Genomic DNA, 19331 nt, shown 5'->3' on the forward strand with positions numbered 1-19331 from the left:
ATTCTATGCGTTATGCTCTGGACCTAGTATTTTTGAGAATGACTAAACTTTGGGGGATCTCCATCATGTTGGTAATCACAGTTTTAATACATGTTGAGAAAATATGTGATGATAAGGTAAATCCAGTAACTCTTCTGCATGAGTGTGGACTGAATTCATTTCAGCCCCCTCTACACACTGAGAAAAATACATGGATGTGTGAAATATTCTACTCACACATCAATGAACAAAATGAACAAAATGTTCATTCATAGTTTTCACAAAGATGCAGGGACAACAGGTCTAGAACTACCATTTCAACTCCTAGAAAAGACAGACTTCGCTTAGTATTTTTTTGCTTAGTTCCTGGGTTCCTCTGCTCCTGATCAGGTCTCTGCTCCTGATGTCCAGGCCTCCAGGAGCTGTGGATCGTGATGGTTAATCATATGTGTCAACCTGACTAGGTAAAGGATGCCCAGATAGGTGATAAAACATGATTCCTATCATTACTTCTGAGTGTATCTGCTTTTATTTTAACAGCCCTTTTGGCATATCACCTATACTTAAAAAATGTTGTAGTTGTCACGTTGGAATTTCCAATATACATTAACTAATATATCTCTACTTTCAAGTAATGCTATGCCACTTCGAGAACAGTGCAGGTCCCTATAACAAGGTGTTCCTGATTTTTCCCTCCTATTCCTTAAAATATCTCTGTCATTCATTTCACTTATCCAGATGCTTTTATCACCCAATATATTGTTGTTTTTATTAGTTCAAATGGTTATTCTTTACATCAATTAAGAATAAAAATAAAATATGTCAGTTTTAATTTACACTCTCATTTATCCCTTCTTTGGGTTTTTTTTTTTAATATATATCTATACATCTGAGTTTCTGCCTCTATCATGTTCCTTGTCCCTGAAAAATTTCTTTTAACTTTTTGTACAACAGGTCTGCTGATGATGAATTCCCTCAGATTTTGTTTTATGGACAAGTCTTTATTTTTCTTTGACTTTGGACAGATAATCTCACTATATATAATTATATATTGGTGTTTGTTACTCTTTCTTTACTGGCTTCTTTCAAGATACTCTCTTTGTCTTTGGTTTTATGAGCTTGGATATGATTCCTAGGTATAATAGTTGGTATTCATTTGCTTGGTGTTCTCTGAACTTCCTGAATATCTTGCTTGATGAATGTCATTCATTTCAGAATAATCTCAGCCATTATTACTTTAAATATTTTTTCTTCTCTATTCTATTTTTTTCTCATTTTACTGGTATTTTAACTAAACATATGTTACACCTTTTGAAATGTGCCCCACAGTTTTTGGATATTCTATTCTGTTTTTCTTTACTTACTTTTCTCTTTGTATTTCAAGTGGGACATTTCTATTTATATACTTTTAAGCTCCCTGATTCTTTTCCTCGGTTATACTGAGTTTACTGGTGTACCCATTGAAGGCATTCTGTGTTGCAGTATGTTTTATTTGTAGCATTTCTTCTTGACTCTGAGAGTTTCCATCCCTCTGCTTATATTATACATCTCTTCTTGTTACATACTTTTCCCAGTACAGCCCTTAACATACCAATCATAGTTATTTTAAATTTTTTGATAATTCTGATACCTATGTCCTGAGTCTGGTTCTGAGATTTATTTTCTCTCTTGAGAGTATGTATTTTTTCCTCACCTTCCAGCATAATTTGTAATATTTTCATTGAAAGTTGGTCATTTTATATTGAGTAATAAGAACTGAGTAAATAGATCTTTGGGGTAAGGATCTACATCGGTCTGGCTAAGAATTGGGCAGTGTTGAATGTTAGCTGTACCTGTGAGGGTCAGAAGTCTCAGATTCCTCTAGTGTCATCTTCTTTCTCTCCTCCTTGACTCTGGGTTTCCCTTGGCACTCCTCCTCTGAGACGGTCTGCATCTTGCTGTAGTGCACACTTACCAAACTTGAGCCTCGTTTGTTTGACAGCTATGTGTGAGAGAACAGAGGATTTCTGTTATGTTAGGATTTAATTTCAGCTTTCAGTAGGCCTCTGCCTCAGACTTGTCACACATGATTCTCCAGTGGTAGAGCTCTTTCTCCTGTGAGGCAGGAGATCTAGAGGAGCTCAGAGTGGGAACAATATCCTTCCCAGCTGGGATAAGGCTTCCAGAAAGCAGGCCTTTCATGCATTTTACAACGGTTTTCTTTCCACTCCTCCACCAGGTCAAGGAGGGGAGTTGACTGTGATCATCACCATTAGAACCTAGGGGAGGTCTAAGAGGCAAATCCATGAAACTGGTGAGTGCCCCCATGTCAGCTCCCTGCTTGAGGTCTACACTCAGCTTCCAGCAGCTTTTGTCAAAATTGCTGTTTCAGTCTTCCCACCAGTTCATGGCTCCAGCAACTTCTGCATCAGGGAGGCAGATCTGGACTTTGACTTTCTGCATTCACTTCTCTCTCCAGATTGTAAGGTGCTGTCTTGCCTGGGAACTCAGTTCTCTGAAAGAATAAGAGAAGCCATTTCTTTTCATTTTATTTAATTTTACTCATTTTAAGGATAAGAGTGATGACTGCCAAGCTCTTAATGTGTCAAAACTGGGATCAGAAAGCCCTCAAGGTGTTCATATATTTTAGTTCATTTTCTCTCTCAAAGTTCCTGTGAGCTATAGGGCAAATTCACCTCAAGGATAGGCCACTTCTTATCACAAATATGGATCATTTAATTTCTAAGAACGTAGTGACTATGAATTTACAACAAAGAAAGTATTAGAATTCTATTTTCCATATTCCTTCTGTGATAGATTTTTATTACATTCTTCTCTTTGAAAGTAAACACAGATTGGCTCAAATAGTTTGCTTTCAGTGAATCATTTATTCATTCATCAAATATCTATGAAGGATCTACTATAGGCTTGACATTGTGCAAGATCCTGCCAATACCACAGTATCATCCATGTTCTGAAAGACCCCAAGTCAAGTGGGATAGGCAGAAATCTAAACAAATAAATACTTTGAGAAAAGTGACAAAGCAGAAGTTTGTACAGGCTGCAATTAGGATTGAAGGTGGGAGTATATATATATATATATATATATATATATATATATATATATTGGAAAATCAAAGTTGTTTTCCCAAAAGAATTAATGTCTCTTCTGCCCTGAAATAGTGCCTAAAATAGTGTCCTTGATATTTTTGGCACTCAGAAAATATTTTTTCTGTTTGTCACTAAAAACTAAAAAAAAAAAATTTAACATCTTGGACTATTAGTGAAAGTACTGTTTTCAGTAGCAATTTAGTGCCTGAAGAATAATAATTTTATTTTTTGTTGGAACTCAGAGGTCTATCCCATTTTAGAAACAGATTATTATGTTTTAAAGGGAGCTTGAGAGGTCTAGGTGCACTGACACTGATATTTTTAACAACTCTTCCTGAATGTATATGCTCGAGTGACTTTTCCCCCCTTTAACACAATAGTCACCTTCAAAAGCAATTCCGTTATTTCAGTAATGTCACCATTGACCAAAAAATTACTGGACTGACTCTCTTGGAATTGCTTTCAGACTCTACAGCACATTATTTTATGTATTGACAATGGTAGAAAATCTTCATCCACTGAGACTGAATATGATTTATAAATAACCAAAGTCAAAGGTAAGCTGCAGAAATAAAGGATCTAAAGGAATATAATAAATTTTAGTCAAATTAAAATTTGCTTGAAAATAATAATTTTCACATAGCTCATAAAAACATTTATCTAGTATAAAACTTAAAAGGCATAGGTCAAAATTTATCATAGAATATCTATGAGGATTATTTTATAGACAATATTATTTGAATTGATATATTTTGAGACTTTTCAAAGCACAATACTATAATGATACATCAAGTTTAAACTTGTATCCAAATCAGAGTCCTAGTGTCCATGTTTAACAGATTACACACAAACTGGACAAATCGTACCATTACCCCAAAATTATAGGTTTCAATCAAAATTGTTTTGAGTACTTAAAAACACAACGAAAAAAATCATTTTTTCTTCTAAGCACTTGGTTAATATCAGAGTCCCAAATCCTTCCTTTTCTTAAAAAAATATTTACTATGAATTTTAAGAATCTCATCAGTTATCAGTTGTACTGACAGAGCCACTTAAAGAGAAAATATAGAGGAAAAAATGGCACATTAACATATTAGCAGATGATAAATACGTCTGGACCAAACAGAGGTGAAACCGGAGATGGGAGGGATTAAAATATGTGCTGTTCTCAGTCATTTCTTTTCCCATGGAATAAAATTGCACTATGGAATATCTGACATCGTGCACATTGCTTTGAAATTGTATCTTGTGGGTGTCTCCATAGTCAAGGCAATAAAATGTGATGGATTTCCAGTCTCTGTCGCTTCAGGTAGGATAAATTTAGGAAACAATCGGGATGTAATTGAGATCAATACCAGGTGCTGAGAAACTACAGTGATCTCACTGACTGATGGCGAATAAGGAAGAGCCCACAAGGAACCTGCCTCTATGCCAAAGCTTCTCTGTTTTTTCCTCTGCACTTCAGATTAGAGAAGCACAGAGAGGGGAGGAATCAATTTCCTCTCAGTAACAAGAGGCATCCATGGTGTCAACACTCTTAGAAACCAGGATCTCTGTTAGACATAAACCACCACTTGTAAGTTAATGTGGTATGGAATTATAGTTTAAACTCTACATTCAGCGGAGTATGTTTGGGTAATGAAATGTGCTGAACAGCTTTATCTGTAACACTATTGAAAAATAAAGGCATTCAGAAAGAAAATCATCTTGCTGCAGAATATAATGAATTATAATACCTGATATTTATTGAGAACTTACAACATGGCAGCCACTTATCTCATTTATCCTCACATCCACCTTTCAAAACCAACCCTAATCCTATTAACCTTTTTTTTTTTTTTAAATCCATGAGTAAATTTCAGGAAAGAGAAGTTAAATAAGTTGCCTAAGCTTTCACAGTTAAGAAGGAGAGATACCAGAAGTCAAATCTAAGTAAATGGAGTCCAGAGTTGAGTGTTTAATATAATCCTATACCAAGAAGTCATGGTGAGGACAGGAAGAACTACAAAATACTACCCCTCAAGAGTCATGACTTTTGACTCCATCAATACCAGATAGTGTTTTATTGGTTTCAGTGTGTTTGTAGGCATAAGCAAAAGTGTGTCTGCATTAATCATGTTCAAGCACGTAGCCTTCTTGTTCTGAATGTTCGTACACAACACTCCAGCTCCCTGGTTATTAGCTCCACAATTGCAAGGGATTCAACTCATCTTCCTGATATAAGTTGCCAAGTTCAAAGATCAGGAATGTAATGGCAGTGCCTTCAAAGGCTTCAGTGCCGTATATTCTGGTCTACCCTCTATTTCCCCTCCTTTCTGGAGTTCCTCTTTGATCTCAAGCTAAACATCAGAATCTGACTTTTAAAAAGACTTGAAGTGCCTTTCATTTTCTCTCAGCTGCCTGAGGAGCAACAACTTCTGCATCTTACGTGAAAAAAATTTATTTCTCCCTAAAAGTAACTTCAGCTTCAAACACCCCCTGCAAAGAGGTGGAAATAATTTATCTTGAACTCAGAGAAGACAAAAGAAGGTAATTGCCCGGGTGAGCCATTACCTGCAGCAGAGGAGGCAGACAAAGGAACCATTACCAATCCCACAGAGGAAGTAACAGACCATTTCCGGCTTAAGGCTTTGTAGGAGGAGAGGTCAGGGCGCAGTCTCCTTTGGGCCATTCACATCCTTTTGGGGACTAGGAGCACTCACCACATCAATGTACCATCCTGGATGTGCTCTGGTGGTTTTGTTCTTCTGTGGTTCTTTCCTTCCTCCCATTAATGCTGTAAGTGCCAAGAGTAGCAAGTGCTTGAACAATTAATCTCCTTGTTCCTTAGCTAAAAATAGACTTATTTAAGGGGAAATATATATGAAATTACAAATGGGTTTTTATATCAATAAGTTATGTATGAAACAGATAAAAAATGGAGTATGTGACATGACGTACATCCAAATACATGTATGCCTTGTACCCGGTAATAAATACTCACTGTAAGTTAATTTTAAATATGAGTAAATAAACTAATTAGATTTATAGTCTGTCCTGTTTCAAGAAGTCTAGGATGTTCATAGGAACTCCATCTTTGAAAAATGTATTTTTTGCTTTGGTCTATTGTTTTCTCAAGAACTTTGTCGAGTTCAGACCATTTTTTTTTTTCTAGACTTCACTTAGTGACTGAAAAAAACAGTGTGCTTATGACTAGATATAGCATATTAGTTATTCATTGTAAACATCCATCTCTGAACCTGCCTGTTTCTTTTTTGTATAGACTTCTCATCCTGCCTCAACCCCTCAGCATTTATTTCATTCCCTTAGTGCATGAGGTTGTAGTGGGTATTTTGAACTTCTTACCACATGCTTCCCTGCAAAAGCAGTGATATAAACAATAGCCATATTCCCAGGCAAGCCCACAAAAACCCATCATAAACCTGAAATACTACATGTTTGCAATCGTAATTTTTCTTGCTATTGTTCATTGAAAGTCATTTAGGCAAGTCATTTAACCTTTGTGGGCCTCAATTTCCTCTTCTATAAAATTAAGGGGCTGAACTATATGATATCCACGGCCCTTTCAGCCTCAACGGTCTGTGGCGACACTTCTACTGCATTATGAATCAGATGATGGAGTAAACCGAGAGCATAACCATCATCTCCAACCTATTTGTTTCAAGATTCATTCTGTGAAACTCTAGTTGACTTCACTTTGATGATGGAGCCAGTTTAGACATTTGGTACTTACTACCATCTGTTTCTTAAGTTGCCTCTTATGATGTTAAAGTAGGGTGAGTGAGGTATGGAGAGGAAGGTCAGAAGGCTGCTAAGCCTTCTTGGGGAGACTCAAATGTAAGTCAGAGTGAGAAGAGCATAGTGCTGGCATGTGCGTGGCATTGAGGTCAACCCAAGCTCAAGATCCTGCATCATAACTTAATATCTCTGTGACCTTGGGCAAGTTATTTACACTGACTGTGCCTTCTCCATAAAAGGAGATAATGACACCACCCACCTGATAGGATTTTTATTAGGTTTTTATTAGGATGAAATGAGGAAGTGAATTAAAATACCCCCTGAGTACTTTTATTTAATAAACTATAGTTATCATCTCGAAAGATAAAACTTAGGAATCTGTCTTCTAGTTAAGTCAGAAATCACAGTGGTCACAGTGGTCTATCATTTTGGTTTTACCTTCAAACTTACACATTGCCTTCAAACTTACACATTTTTAATACAAGTGACTTACTCTGATACTTGTCTCAGATTTGCTCCTTTTTTTTCTTATTTGTGCTTTTTTTTAAAGTTTTTCAGCTTGAGACATAATTGACATACAATATTGTATAAGTTTAAAGTTTGCAGTGTGATGATTTGATACATGTATACTTTGCAAAATGATTACAAATAAGGTTGACACATCCATCACCTCATTTAATTACATTTTGTTACTACTGATTTGGTAAGAATATTTAAAATCTACTCTTTTAGCAACTTTCAAGTATATAGTACAGTATTATTAAGTATAGTTAACATGCTGTATGTAGATCCTCAGAACATATTCCTCTTATAAGTGGAAGTTTATTTCTTCAACCAATGTAAGTAGAAAAATAAAAATTGATTGTTACTATTATTTTGAGGGTGTATTCACTTATTCTCATTAAGGATACTTGATAATACAAGCCTGATTTTCTGTTTGAATTTAGGAATGATATACATATTTCAGAATGAAATAAATATCTTTTTAAAAATAATTAAAGAGAAAATATCTCTTTTCAATTCATTTTCTAGAAATAAGTGCTCACTGTATGTTGTTAATGGGATAAAATATTTAAGTATATGTTATTTTCCTAGGTCTATTGCTTCCTTAACTATTTCTCTAAACTGAGCTCTAGTATCAAAGTACAAACTTTGGGAATTAGGGTAGTGTATACATTGCAAAAAAAAAAAAAAAAAATAGAGACTCAGGTCTTGTATGATGGACTTGCTTCTACTCTGCCCAGAGGAAGCCAACACATGGTCATCATCCAGTAATGCTGATCAAGCATGAAAATGGTGGGATAGCTCGGTTGATTAAGCATCCGACTCTTGATTTCGGCTCAAGTCATGATCTCAGTGTTATGAGACTGAGCCCCATGTCAGGCCCCATGCTCAGCTGGGAGTCTGCTTGAGATCCTCTCTCTCCCTCTTCCCCTCCCCCCACTTGTTCTCACTTTCTTTCTCTCTTTCTCAAATAAGTAAATAAATAAATAAAACTTTTATATTAAAAAAAAAGAAAATTTAAGGGTAATTCATGGAGTATGCTTCTAGGGAACAAGAATCAAACTGCCAAATATAAAACACTAGAAAATAAAGACAGAAAATCAGAATTTCTGACTGGGAGGAAGTTAGGAAAGCTTCAGTATTTAATAGTGATATGGAACTGAATGAATAGGCGAGGCCAAAAGGAAGGAAAGGTATGATTCTGTAATATGACAGACATGTCATGTCTTTTAAGACAGGTCACATATGTCATCTCATTAATCCTGAGAACAACCAAATTTCCAGCTATTGGGTGAAGACATCATCACTCCAGGGAATTGAATAATTTCACCCAATATCACCAGCTGTTAAATTATGCAAGTGGAATTGAAATGCACATAAAGCCTGTGATTTCTACTATGTGTACCCTGGAGTAAAAAGGGAGCAAGAGTGGGCAGTGAGTAAATGTCACTATAGAGATGTTTTGTACTGTAAAATATTATGTACAAGATGATTGATACCCAGGACCAGTACTTGAAATTACTGACAATTATTAAGTATCAAGTAGATGATTCAACCTGCGTTTATCTTCTTGGCAAAGAAAATGAGAAGACTTTTCTTATTTTTAGACTTACATTCTAAGTTTGCAAATCAAAATGTAACAAAATGTTGCTGTGATATTGGAATCTGTGTGCAAATTACTGCAGAATCACGGTGGAGAGAAATTTGAGTTCTGCTTGGCAGATCAGTAAATAATTTACTGAGGCAATATTTGACACAAATGTTGAAGAAGGGCTGATAGTTTCCACAGACATAGAAGAAAGATGAACATCACACAGAAAAGAAAAATTTGAGTTTAAAGGGGCCAAATATCTTCTAAGCAAAATACAGAATAGAAAGCGTAAGGTAGGTGGGGGATCTGGAGAAAGTCAGGGGATAAAATGGGAACAAGAAGTTAGAGCTAGAGGTCAGCAGAGAAGGAGTAAATCCTGTCTGTGGCACAGAAAGAAGAGATATCAGCTGGATGATTGTTAAAAGGATTTTACAAAATTATGATAAAATCCTGAATTAGGTAAATTATCATGGAAATTAAGAGGAAGATATAGACAGGCTCTATGATCTGCTTGGAGATGGCTTGGGTTTCTCTCTCTCTCTCCCTCTGCCTTTGGCCCCTGCATTCTCTCTCTCTCTCTCTCTCTCTCTCTCAATCTCTCTCTCTCAAATAGATAAATAAATCCTTAAAAAAATATCAAATAAAAGCTAAATTATCCAGGTTTGTTGGCAGATCAAATAGTGCTTCTGGGGAAGAAAGACTGGGCAAGAGGACTCCAAAGTTCCTGGGAAGAGTGGTATTACCTGAGTTAGGAAAGGAAGGAAATAACATGCATTGAATCAGAGACAGTTGGCTGGAGATGTCTTCCAGACAAGAAGAAACAGAGTTTGGAGCCTAAGAGGTGGATGGAGGATTTTTCAGATACCATTGAATTTCAAAAGACTGACCAAACCTAGGTAAAAAAATCGAGGACAGCACTCAGGTGGGGCCATTGACACCTCCATACTCAGGGTGGAGGTGTGAGAAAGAGTCATTAAAGAAATGAGGGAGGGTGTTCATTGTTCCAAGACAACATAAAGGAAATTATAGATGCGCGATGATAGATGATGATTGTAAATGGAAGAGGTAGACAGTGAGAGAAGAATGTCACAATTCAATCTTCTGAATTTCAAAATAAATGGAAGTTCATATGAATGATGGACTTGGTGTGTCACTGTTGATTCCTCAGTGGTCACAGACATGCCTGCCACTCTGGTGGGGGAGGTTGATGGTGGGACAGGCTGCGTATGTGTGGGGGTGGGAAGTATTCAAGAAATCTCTGTACCTTCTCTTCAATTTTGCAGTGAACCTTACTTAAACTGATCTAAAAATATAAAGTCTTAATTTAAAATAAAACAAAATAAAAAGTTAGAATCAGCCAAGTATGTGATTGGAAATACAATTGAAGTTATACAATTAAAGACATACAAAGTGTAAAAGTATCAAAACAAATAACAACCCCAAACAGATGGGCAAGACGGTAGAGTAGGAGGAAACTGAGCTTTGAAATTAAAATGGCTTGTACTCTAACTCCCAACCTTGTCTCCTAATTAGTCATATGACTTTGGCCAAGTGATTTAACCTTTCTGAACTGAATAATAATATCCATCTTACAAGGTGTTATTATGAAAATGAACTAGATAATACGCATTTTATATCTCAAAATGCCTGGCAAATGATCAATAATTAATAGACATTATTATCACCATCATTGTAACACCCACACTGCACAACATTCACATAGCTTACATTAATATTCTTGTGGTTCTCTATCTGTATTTCTCTGATACCTCATCATTTCCTAGACCCCGAAGGGAAAGGATGATGAGAAGAAACTCTTTCTACCATTTTGTTATTATTACAGCCACTGAGATAGAGTAAAACTCAATTTAACTTAGAAAGTATGAATATCAGCATATTTTCAGAAATTGATTGCAGCCTGGGAAGAGGAACGGAGAAAAGAAAGGGTCCAGAACAGAGCACGGGGCTGTGAGATAGTCAAAGCGAAAGAAACGTTAAGTCGGAAGGGGGTAAAAGATGAGAGCAGGGTCACGACCAAAGTGGCTTTATCCATGCTTCTGACTGTGCCCACCTTCCTCTGCAGACCACATCAGCAAAACAGAAGGGAGGACACTGTGTAGTGTGGGGCTCCCAGAGGAAGCTTAGGCTTTCTTTTTAACATACCATGGTCAAATCTAATATGAATGTCTGATGAGCTAAATTAAATTGACCATGTTTGGTGTGCTCGACAGAGTCCTGAGTGCCACATACGATGGCAGAAGAGATGATTTCTGCTTTCAAGTAGCTTTGAGTTGAAATGTAGTTGCAGCCAAGATAAAGAAGACATTAAAAGTTGAGGTCTGAAATAAACATCAATATGGAATTAATATAGAACGACAACTAACAGTTATAATAATGATGATGATGGTGATGGGCAGGATTGGCTAGTAACCTTTATGTTCCAAGCACTGTTAGGCACTTTATGTATTTGTAGGCATTTAATTTTCACAACAGCAAGTGAGAAAACACCATCTTGATTTTAATGATGAGCAATTGCACTGAAGACAGTAAACTTGGATCTCACATACACAGTATTCTTATAAAAATAACTGGCCGAGCAAGAGTTTATTATCAAATACCACAAAAACTGGAAATATTACTTTGAATAAATATACTCAATTGCAATTGTTTTCCAATGCAGTTCAAAAATATATAAGAAGTACAGGATAGTACTAGTTTTAATAACCCCTGGTACAAGGAATTTACTTTTTTATGGGCCCATAAAAATGTGTTTATACCACTAGTAATTTAAAATAACGATGCCACATGCAACAGCTATTATTGTAATACATAACTTAAGTGAACCAATAATTAAATAACACTTCAAGTTATTTTAACAGTTCTGTCATGTATTTCTACAATGAATTGGTTTATGTCATCAAAGCCTCACTTTTTTTCATTATTTGAACCATTTTCCAAGATGGGGATTTCCAATAAACATGTTGTAGTGAAAGTGCAGTGTATATTTCTCGCTCTTTCTTTCTGGCTCTCTCTCTTTAATGTCCTAGGTATTAAGCAAACAATGGCAATATCTAAAAGCAAGACTGTCTTCCCACGGTGCAATCAATTCAAGATCATGCTCTAGCAGTGATTAGCAACCTTCTTTGTTCATCATGTTCAGTTGAAGAGGGAGTTGGTTTGGGCAATGTTTTCACAGGGATCCAGTCTGAGCATGGAAATGAGTACCCTGGCAAGTCTGCCCACAGCATTATCATTCAAATTAGAGTTAATGCTTTAATGATCACCTTATAAATATTAATATACTCATTAGTTCACTTTGGCAATGGTAACTTTTCATACCTGTGTCATATCCTACCCCAAGAAAAGGAAAAGAAAATGTCAGTAGGGGAGTCTGTATTCGACAGTCTACTGCTTCCTGAGGGGGTCCTTTTTCACTCTTTTTACCTAAGTTTGGGGAAAATATTTTTGGAAGCAATGAATGTAAAGAGGGAGCAATTTACTTGCCAGATACAGGCTTCTCGGACCACGCACAGGAGAATGTAGTCATTTAGACTCTGAATGTTGTTCTGAAGAGTCAGAAAAATGTAGAATTCTGTGATTTAGATAGTGTTTTATAAAATTGCAAGGAATAAACTAAAAGACAACATAAAGGTGGGGGCTAATTTGAAGCGATTAGAGAAAATGGGAAAGTTGGAAAGAGAAAAGAGGGAGAATAGAACCAAAAAAAAAAAAAAAGGAATGAAGGAGACAGGCAAGATGGGCAAGTGCCCCACTTTTGGTCCAGCTCCCTTTGGTTTGGCCTCCAGCTCCCAAGAACAATGTTGGCAACATGGTGATCTCAGTATAAAAGTCTCTGCATCCCGCTCGCCTTTTCATCCCCGTCCACAGTGTGGGTCCTGTAGCAGGAAGCATCTTTGGTCAGGACAAGAAAAGTGAGTGGATTCTGGGGCATGTTTTTCTAATAAAACAAGGATCTTCTGAGGGTTTGATGTGAGATATAAAGGGAAGACAGGAATCAAGGATAAATTTCATTTTTGAGAAATCAAGTGAACAGACCAGGCAAAGAAATGTTGGGAAATAAGAGAAACCGTGAAGTCTGTTTTGGAAAGGTCAAGCACACAGACCTGGACATACAGACTTGACATGCTACTACTATCCACGGATTAGAAATAAAAATCACTAATCCAGTTTGATTCACCACAAGTATCTACAACCACACAGATATTACGCAAAAACTCACATAGATTATTTAGTAAAATATGAATATCCCTTCAGATAAAAGTAAGAAGGAAAACAGGTTGAACCTCACGTTTAGAAAAATTCTTCCTAAAACAAAAGAAAATAATTAAATGAAGCCATCATCAAAGCCATAACTGGAAATTTCCTCAATTTGGAAAAGGACCAACTAAGCAGAACATATTTGAAACCCTACGTGAGACAAAATCAGTAAAAAGCAATGCCTTCTCCTGATCAGGCTTGATATATATATTTTTTTTAATTAAAAGTATGAAAAAAGTCTAAATACTCAAGTAGAGAAAGAAAACAAAAATAGGCTTATCCTCTTGTTTCCTCTGTCTTAAATTCTTCCTGATACCGCGTAGGGCCTTGGAATAACAGGATCAGTAACTTTTCCCAGGAAACCTCGCCCCCAGCCCCACCCCTTCCTGTTTTTTGTTTGTTTGTTTTCTTCCCTTTGCGAATACTCCCTCCTAAGAAGTGATGGCAGAAAAGTGGCTCCTATGGCAGAAAGAAAAACACTTTGGGGCAAGAAAATATACCACAAGTGCTACCCAGTCGCAAGCAACATTAATTTCCTGATTATCGGTGAGGGAAGTCATTTCCCTCCCTGAAGGCATCGGCCCCCTGTCATCGGTGCTCTATGAAGTAAGTGCAGGTCTCCCCACACCCGCCTGTGCCAGCTGACTCTTCTGAAACCCTCTCTGTGAGGCAGATCATGGGGAAGATAGGAAAAGATGGCTCTGGAACACCTCGGAGAGAGTTAACATAATTGAGCAGTTCACATTGCAAAGATGCGTCTGCCCAGTGACGGTATACAGTGTTTGCTGAACATTTGTAGCCGATTCTAGAGCCACATTTTGGACGTATCCCATGGCTGGCCACTGAGAGTAACTCTGCAAAACGGTGGGGGGAAGCTTCAGCAGCGGCCCATGCCAAAAATCTCCAATGCTCACCAGGGTCCGTGTAGTCACTTTGCAAATAGCGACAGAGCACAGGGCTTCGACCATGGGCGGCGCAGCTGGCCTGCCTGGGCTCGAACCTTGCTTCTGCCACTTACTAGCGATGGACACTGAAAGCGTGAGTAACTGCCCTGGCCTCAGAGCTCTCCTGTGGGTAATAATGCCTATCACAAAGAGGATGCTGTGAAATCCAGACTGCGAATCTATGTTTAGTAACATCCAGGGTTAGTATATATTCAGTAGCAAAAATTAAATGCTGTCTTAATTTGCATTAAGATGAATCTAGCATGTCAGTACCCCCTGCCAAAAGCGGAACCAGGCACCAGAGATACACAGATGGACAAAATGTGCTTCTTCCCCTGTCCTGACTGTGCTCAGACAGGAGGGGTTTGCAGCATCTGTGTGAGCAGTGGGAGAAGACAGGCCTGACGCTGTCCCCAGTCACACTCGTTCCTCCTGTCTTAGCCGTCGATGCTGCAGACCGATCGTCCCACATGGAGTAACTTGTGAATCAGCTCCTATTTCTGTTGGTTGGAAGTTCCGGTTGGCTCAGCTGGTTTCTCTGGTCTCAGATTCACAAGATCAAAGTCAAGTTGCCAGCTGGTTGGGTTCTTTCTGAGAGGTGCGTGAAGACTGTGCATTCAAACTCCAAGTTACTGACCCAGTTCAATTCCCAGCAGTTAAAGGGACGAGGTTCCTGTCTGTTTGCTGCGTGTTGGCTGGTGTCGCTCTCAGTTTCTAGAACCACTGCATTCCTTGACTTGTGGCCCTCTTTCTTCTCCAGCGATTTCCCCTTCTGCCACATCTGTCCTTCCTCTTTTATTTCTTTTGTTGAAGATTTATTAATTTATTATTGGAGAGAGAGAGGGAGAGAGAGCCAGTGGAGGGAGGGGCAGAGGGAGAGAGAGAATCTCCAGCAGACTCCACGCTGAGTGTGACCCCCAACACCCAGCTTGATCTTGCAACCCTGAGATCGGGACTTGCGCTAAAATCGAGAGTCCGATGCTTAGCCAGCTGAGCCACCCAGGGAGCCCCCACTCTCTCTGTCTTTTCATCTCCCTTCAGCGAGCCACAGTTTTCTGGTTTTCAGGGTTTTGAATCTAAAGCAGGTTTAATCTAACATGAATAGATACACGCATACCTAAGTGTTTGTTCTAAAACCTTCATGCCACCTTTAAAGTTTCTTCCCAGTGGTGCCTAGATTAGCATCTGGTGGAAGAAGGAGGGATGGCAATTTTAGGAGGTCACCGGTAGTATTTTGCCGAGCGCACCTCCCCTTGCTAGAAAAAAAAAAAAACCATCCCTTCCTCACATAGACCTCCCAAGGTGTTGTTTTTTAAATCCTTCTCAACCCCACAGTTTAGCCAGAGGCTTGTGATAGCCTCTGCAATAGCACAGCCTGGCCAGAGGGCAGGGGAGGTAGAGGAAGAGAGGTCAAGCCAAGTCTATCCAGTGATTTGCCTGGAAAGCATGTCTTGAACTGATGTGCAGGTTTCATGCCTGGTTGGGAGAGCTCCAGCCTCTGCTGTGCTCTGGCCTGGGGCAGCAGGGCTGAGGACAGATCATCACTCTGGGCTTGGTCCCACTCCCATTTCTCCACTTCCACCAGGATCTTTACAGAATTACCTGACTTTACTATCAAGAGTGTGGCTTTCGTCTGTAGGGAATGAATAAAAACCACAACTTTGAACAGATTAGATGAGGCAGCTGGGGGAATATAACCAAGTTCTGTGTTAGGAAGAAGTTGCAGATTCTAAATCCAACTCAACTCACTGACTTTTACCAGTTCTTCTTCTAATGCCCATCCATCATGTCTGGCTTCCCCCAACACCCCAGGCACCCACGTTTATGATCAGAGAAAACAAAATAACTTCAGTGTTCTCATCTGTAAAATTACCAGACTAAGACAGTAGATCTAGCATTCCTGTATCTACTTTTCCCTCTGTCCATACACGGCTGGATGGCAAAGTTTCTTATTAGACAGAAAGCAACTTTGAACTAACAGTCCTCATTAAAAGTTCATTGTAAGAGGGGCGCCGGGGTGGCTCAATTGGTTGAGTGGCTGCCTTTGGCTCAGGTCCTGATCCTGGAGTCCCAGGATAGAGCCCTGCATCCAGCTCCCTGCTCAGCAACGGGTCTGCTTCTTCTCTGATCTCCCCCGCCCCTGCTTGTGCTCTCTCTCATTCCCTCTCTTTTTCAAATAAATGAATAAAATTTTTAAAAAATAGAAAAAAAAACTTCAAAAAGTTCATTGTAAGAAATAAATGGAGATTTATAGAATTACACCAGCCTCTGCCAACCACAGATGAAACTTATTCTAGGGATATAAAGTCATTTGTATTTCACATGCTACCAGGAATAAGCTGTTTGTGGTGGCCAGGGACAGTCCTGCAAGAGGAGTCAGAGGTTCTAATGAGAAGAAAAGAAGAAAGAAATAGTAAGAACCTGAGCTTCAGTTATTTCTGCAATGAATCTGAATGTCCCTCCCCCGGTTGGAACAGGAAAAGTAGATTCTCTGAAATGTACGTTAAATGAAGAGCTAAAATCAAATGTGGCAAAATTCATAAAAATGCTGAAATTATAATAATAAAAAGATCTAGTAGCAATACATTTTGTTAACCAAGGAGAACCAGTATTTTGCTTTAATGGAAGCCTCTGCGTTATTGGAATACTTTTTGTACCGAACAGTATAGATGGTTTTCTCTTTAAAGTGATCTGTTAAAATTTCTTCATAATAGAAGTGTGCAGGATTGTGACGGCTTTCAGCAGTGCTGCTCATTTATTACCTGCTTTGTGAGCACCAACAATGATACTGATAGAAACAACAGATTTTACTCCTTCTTAGATGGAGCTTATCTGATTCTCCCAAGTGTGGTCTCTGGACCAGCAGCGTCAGCAGCACCAAGGACCAAGTGAAAAATATAGATTCCTGGGTGCCTGGGTGGCTCAGTCAGTTAAGCACCTGCCTTCAGCTCAAGTCCTGGGATCCAGCCCCACTATGGGCTCCCTGCTTAGTGGGGAGCCTGCTTCTCCCTCTCCCTCTGCCCCTCCCAGCTCCTGCTCTCCTGCTCTCTCTCTTGCTCTGTTTCTCAAATAAATAAATAAAATCTTTAAAAAATGTAAATTTCTGTCTCCACCCCAGAACTAGGGAATCAGAAACTGTCCACGTGGGGCATCAAGATCTGCTGTGACTTAACAAGCCTCCCAGTTGATTCTAATGCATCCTAAAGTTTGAAAGCTACTGAAGGGATATATCTGTACAAGAGCCTTGAGCTTTACCCCCCTATACCTTCCTACACAGATGTTTTGCACATGCAAAATCTGATGCAGCAAGTGGGTTGCAGCAAACCCCTAAAAATCAATAATTATGTATAAGCTTTTGTCATATGACAAATCTCGGAGAACTATTTAAAAATTCAAATATTCTTGGTTTTTTTTTTTAATAAGTAGTATTTCTGGGGACCCCTCAGTGAGTTAAGCCTCTGCCTTCAGCTCAGGTCATGATCCCAGGGTCCTGGGATCGAGCCCCGAATCGGGCTCTCTGCTCAGCAGGGATCCTGCTTCTCCCTCTCTCTCTGCCTGCCTCTCTGCCTGCTTGTGATCTCTTTCTCTGTCAAATAAATACATAAAATCTTAAAAAAAAATGTTTTTAAAGTAGTATTTGTCAATTTCTGCTATTATTCTTTCCGAAATACTAAAATAATAGTTTTCTTTGAAGTCACTTAATCAGTTATGCTAAACATATTACTCATTTACTAATTGTGCATTTTGAAGCATCCCTGAAAGGGTAGGGATAGGCCAGGAAGATACAGCTGTCTGGGCTTGAAACTGCAGCTTCAGGTCCCTCCTCAGTGGAGAAGGACTTCGAATGCCTCTCAGCTTACCAATATTTTTTTCAGGCTGTCAGAATGTCACTCATTCTAACACCTGAAATCAACAGTGCCAAAGCATGTGACAGTAAAAATAAATAAATAAATAAATAAAGGAAAATAAAAAATTGGTTCAAAGAATCATAATTTTTTATTCTTTGTAATTTTAATTATATACTTGTTTTTTCTTCCCAGCGGTCTGATTTGTTTCAGACTCTAAAATTATAAACTCCTGATTTATGCCATAGACCGTTCCTTACCACCCAGGATAAAAACACATAGAGAAGTAGAGTTATTTGTTCTTGACTGGAGCCCAGGCCTTTTGCTGCAATGTTGTCTTTACCAGTACAGGTGCAATGAGCAAGAGGATGGCTCTGAGGAAAGCTTGGGACCCGGTATCTTTGACTTTGCCGTCCTCGCTTACATAACCTCCACGAAATGGCGCGTCGCTACTCATTCAGGCATGTGGTGAATGTATAGAGAGGCGTGCATAATTAATAGACAACTGAAGGCCTGCAAATAAATTGTTAAAGCTCATGGAAAGGAAGGGCAGCCTTGTGGCATGACGATATTTGTGCTGCTTGCCTGATAATTGTTCACTACTCAGAAGAGCACAGTAATTTTGTAATTAACGCTCGATACACATTACCTTTAATTACATAAAGCAGCTTTGCTTGGAGGAATCTGTGTAAGCATGAGTGTGTGCATGTGTGTTTCTGTGCAGAGTGATTTTCGCCTCTAATGAAAGAGTTTTCTTCCCGCTGATAAAGCGTGTGGCTGATCTAGTTCAAATTTCCTGTTTGATATGAGGGCAGCCAGAGCAGGAGAGAAAAATAAGACACAGGTTGACAAGTGAAACCTAAAGGTATCCCTGGATACTGTTTAGGGAGAAATAATTTGATTGATAATGGACAGCCAACCTGACACTGTGTTGAACTCTTGCTAGAGAAGCAGTCTGTTTATTGCTGGATACCTGCTCTGATAAAGGGAATTCTACGAAGGTGTTCCTATCCAGCAAGTGATCACTGACCCTACTTTCAGGTCAGTATTTGTTTTCTCCCCGAGCATTTATCTAAGTGGCTCTGTAGGTGGTTAGAAATAATTTACTTTCTTGGCCTATTTAGTTTATTTCTACAATAATCTGTAAGCATGCAGGCTCGACTGAAACAGGAAGTTTAAAGCAAAGTTGTGGAGGGACCACGTTCGGTGTCAATGCCCACCCATCCTCCTTCCAACCCCCAGTCACTCTCGCCATTTTTGGCTTTCTAGCCCCTCTCACTCAACCTTACCTGGGTCTGTGTGATTACAAAGTGGGCTGCTCTGGACCAGAGCACACAAACCCAAGTCATCGAAGAGTCAGTC

The 19331-nt window shown here is 38.8% G+C and overlaps 1 long non-coding RNA gene across 3 annotated transcripts in view; it reads left to right on the forward strand.

Annotated features, from left to right (window-relative positions):
• LOC309848011 overlaps positions 1 to 19331 on the forward strand; it is a 105886-nt gene that overhangs the window by 85368 nt on the left and 1187 nt on the right. The gene's annotated exons all lie outside the window — the stretch shown is intronic.

The sequence above is a fragment of the Mustela nivalis genome (assembly GCF_964662115.1).
Source record: "Mustela nivalis genome assembly, chromosome: 14".
Classification (NCBI taxonomy): domain Eukaryota; kingdom Metazoa; phylum Chordata; class Mammalia; order Carnivora; family Mustelidae; genus Mustela; species Mustela nivalis.